This window comes from Saccostrea cucullata, unplaced genomic scaffold (assembly GCF_032062105.1).
Source record: "Saccostrea cucullata isolate Sc308-1 unplaced genomic scaffold, CSIRO_AGI_Scuc_v1 ctg17561, whole genome shotgun sequence".
NCBI classification, from domain to species: Eukaryota; Metazoa; Mollusca; class Bivalvia; order Ostreida; family Ostreidae; genus Saccostrea; species Saccostrea cuccullata.
Window position 1 is genome coordinate 6,068 of NW_026938049.1, and position 4,309 is coordinate 10,376.

The 4,309-nt window shown below is 31.5% G+C and overlaps 1 pseudogene; it reads right to left on the reverse strand.

Moving 5' to 3' along the window:
* Window positions 1–313: 313 nt before the first annotated feature.
* On the reverse strand, window positions 314–3,465 carry LOC134249323 (zinc metalloproteinase dpy-31-like; annotated as a pseudogene).
* Between the last annotated feature and the right edge of the window lie 844 nt (window positions 3,466–4,309).

Genomic DNA, 4,309 nt, shown 5'->3' on the forward strand with positions numbered 1-4,309 from the left:
CAGGTGCTTGTAGGAGCGAGCATCCCCTGCCGTCCGGTCCCACTTGCATGTGCTCCTTGTCATGATCGGGAAATAACGGAAAAATCCGTCGACAATGTAGTGTGTGAATAATGACCTAACAATTACTATGAAAAACCAGCCAGCATTTGACCTTATGATAAATTGTATTAGATGACAAGGTCATTATATCGACCATAGAATTTACAAAATGATGACTTTAAACGAGACTGTTGATATTCTTGTTTAAAACAAAACCAAAATTTTCGATTTCTTTTGGTTTTATTATATGAAAAAAGATAAAGGGGATGCTTACACTTCTGTTTTGCAGTCTGGAGCCCATGTGTACCAGGTTTTACAGGATACTTCCTCCCTCTCCTCCCACACTTGTTGACAAGTCTCTTGAACAAGGCGGGAACAAGGCATATACGACTGATCTCTTCGACTATCCTTTCCATATCCGCCGCAATATTCTTATAGGACACCAGTTAAAAATGAATTATTTTTTATTTCATATTGAATTTTTTTTACACAACTTGCATCCATTTATTTTCGAATTGATTTCTTTAAATGTAATAACTGACAATGATACATGCACTGTATGATACTAGTGATACAAATACATGTATAGCAATACCGACTTCCTGAATATATATATATAATTTGTGTTGGATTTTATATGTATTAAACATTCATAGATTTTTTTTACCTGAAACCACCTCCGCCTCGAAGCCTTTTTACCATCCCCAAAAGCGCGCATCAATACCAGCATCTCATTCCCCTCTGATAAGAGGGGAGGGGTTTTATCATTTTTATTGAAACAACAAAATCTGAAAATCAGAATATTTTTGTATATAATAAGCGAGTTGAAGATACGCATCTGAAAACAACTTATCTTTTCCATTTTCTAATACATGCACCTTGTATATATATACCTTGCTCCAGGATTTGCTAGATTGTGGTAATAGCGAACTTCAACATAATCCCTGCACTTCTCATTAGGATCATCTGTGCAATTATAATACATCATGAAATCTCCTTTAAACGTCAGTTTGATGTTTTTGTTTGGCTCAGTCTGAAAAAAAATAGAAAATTATTAGCTGTGAAGAAAAACTCAAATTGATTTTGTTTGGTACAGTCTGAAAAAAAGTCCCAAAACTTTATTAAGCAGAGTAAAAAAAATTATCCATAAAGTCCCCATTTGTTTAAGAATTCATGATCGTTCAGTTTATGTTTTATATCACGTACCTTAAAGAGCCAGGATAATTTAGTCCCTTTCTTGTAATCACTTGTTGTATATGCAGAAATCACTATGGGTTTATCAGAAACAAAGATTTCTCCAGTTTCCACTGTAACCAAATTAAGTTTCGGTAGAAATTTTAAACCATTTTAAAGAATATTTTTCTCTACTTAATTCATTGAACAAAAATTTATGAAGCCATAAAATTCAAGGTTTAACACTGAAAATAAAGTCTAATTCACCTGTACTCTGAGGATGTATTTGAACATTTTCGCAGTAGTCCCCACCTAACCCGTCTGCACAGCGGCATTTGGAACAGTTTTTGGGATCCTGGTAACCATCGTGGAGACAAGGCTTAGCCAACAGTGAAGGATCACATACGTCTATGAGAAAAAGTTATGATATTTTATATAAAGTAATTTAGAATATTAACTACATATGAGTTATCGTTTTATTTCATTGCTGAAAAATATACAGAAAACTACTTTTTTACCTTGACAGTATGCCAAGTTAGCAAGCTTTGCGTCATAAAAAGAAAACTCTTGTCTTTGGCCAAGGGCACGTTGAAGGCGGACGTCCCTTGCAATAAGTGTCGGCTTAACAAATGTTCCACCACCCTGAACAGCGGCAAATGCCTGGAATGATTCAATTTACAAAGAAATATACAAATTACTGATCTGACATCGATACATCCCCTCTAAATATTTTAGTATCAGAAGACAGTAGAGCAAAAACGGTTGATTTCTTAATTTTGCAAATTAAGGGAGAAATTTTGTTAAGTCTGTGACTACAAGTAATTAGAATATTTAAAGTATACGTCAATAAATTTCTTTATGTATAGATGTTAAAAATGGTAGAATTGCTTGTTCAACATCACATAAATATGGTTAACTGAGATAAGTGGGTACTTTGACTTTAGGAGGAAAAGGAATCTTATTTTTGCTTCTAAATTTACTTCAGAATGATGAATTTATTTCATTTTTTATTTACGAATCTTAAAGAATTTTCAAAAGAAATTGAATGGAACATTTCAGTTTTCAGTAATAATAATAATAATAAAAAGAAAGAAAGAATGGATAAAATAATCAACATATCAATATCAGACTTATTTACCGTTTTTTTTCTGATAAAATAACATTTCGCTATCAGAGTTATTTAGTTATTTTCTTTTACAATAACAATTCAATATCAGAGCCATCAAGTTATTTTTTGGATAAAATAACATTTCAATGTCAGAGTTATGTAGTTATTTTTTTTTATACAATGATATTTCATCATCAGAGTTATTTTCTGATAAACTAAACATTACAGTATCAGAGTTAATTATGTACATTCTATCTTAGATTTCAAATTTGTATTTTGGAACTTAAAATTGATTAAATGAAATTTTAAAATCACTTCTCCTGTTTAAATATAGATTTTTGCAAGGATTAATGCCTAGAAGCCTTCTCAAATTGAACGTAAGACAACATACAATGATTTAAATCACATTTTCTTCATAGAATTTTAAATATAGACTTATGTCTTTATAGTTTTCTTAAATGTAATTGTAGCATCAATGTAACATAGTATCAACTGATTTATTTCTCCTATATGGCATCAAATAAAATAAAATTCTTGATAGGACTTTAAAATCCCGAAGTGAAGCCACAGTTGGGATTTTTCATTTTATCGATCTCTACCATGATGTAAAATGTAAGGAGATATACCTTAAAGTTTCTTTCTCTTCCGTGAGATTTTGGTTGGGACGAAAAATCCCACCATTTTCACACGGGCTTTTGAACTACATTACTGTTTCCCTTTGATAATGCAAAATGTCACGATATCGTTCTGTGATCGAAATCTTAAGAAAACTACTTAATACTGTCCAAATTTCTATAGATATTAGTATGATTTGATCTTAATAAACGATCCCATGTGTTAATAAAATAAAATTTCTACGACTAAAGTTCAAAAAGGTAAAGTTTGAGTAGATTTTCAAATAAAGGTCTAAGGGCCACACCGCTCACCTGTGTAACTTTGGCCTTGCTGTTCTGTATCAGATTTCCCCTCAAAATATATGCATTCTTCTGTATTTTTAAAACCTTTGTGCCCATCCTATACAGAGGATCGTGATGTGATCAAAAATAGATCTACACTACCAGAGAATGCTTCCAAACTAAAATGATTTACCATGCACTTACTGTTGAGGAGCTTTAAATATTCTACCTTTATAATCTCTATCGTGGCCCCATCTGATCCAGGAAAATAAAAATGATTTGAACAATTCATGGTTATTTGACAATATCATCATTTTCCACTTTTAATACATTTTGTTAGTTCAAAGAGATTCATAAAAAGAAAAAAATTAGGCTTTATGGGTTTAAACAGTAATTTCACTGATGCTTGCGCACGCATAAAGACCAATATGAACATTTTTAGAGTAGCTATAAAAAAAGTCTCAATATTTTTTTTTTTACAATTTAAAAAAAATTTGGGAGAGATAAATAGAAAAAAATGAGTAAAAAGAGTAATGTCCCTAATTTCATTCAAGGAACATATACACACTCGTCTGTATTTGTTATGTACGGAAGCCCATTAGTGCCAATCTGTACATATAAAAAGGAAAAACAATACATGAAACAAAATCTAATATATAAAGGAAATGCGAAATATATCAACAGAACCTCGATATATATATAAAGAAAATGCGATGCGATATATATACTAGTAAACAAAACTTCGATATATATAAAGGAGATGCGTTAGATATAAACAAAACCTCGATATATATGATACATATAAAGAGAAATGTGTGTATATATATGTAAGCAAAACTTGGAGAAAGAGAAATGCGAAATATATGAAGAGAAAAATTCCCACTGCATGACTTCCCCAGCTGTCCATCAAGATTATAAACAGATTAAGCCCTGTCAGGGGCTGATCCGAGATAGTAATCTTGTATTACACTATGCGTTCCCGAGAATCAGGAGACTTCTGTTCTTACATGTATCAAGGAACTCTTTTTGAAACTTTACTAAAAATAATGCACTTAATGGAGTAGATGAGCATTTGATTATTAATTAGTTCATA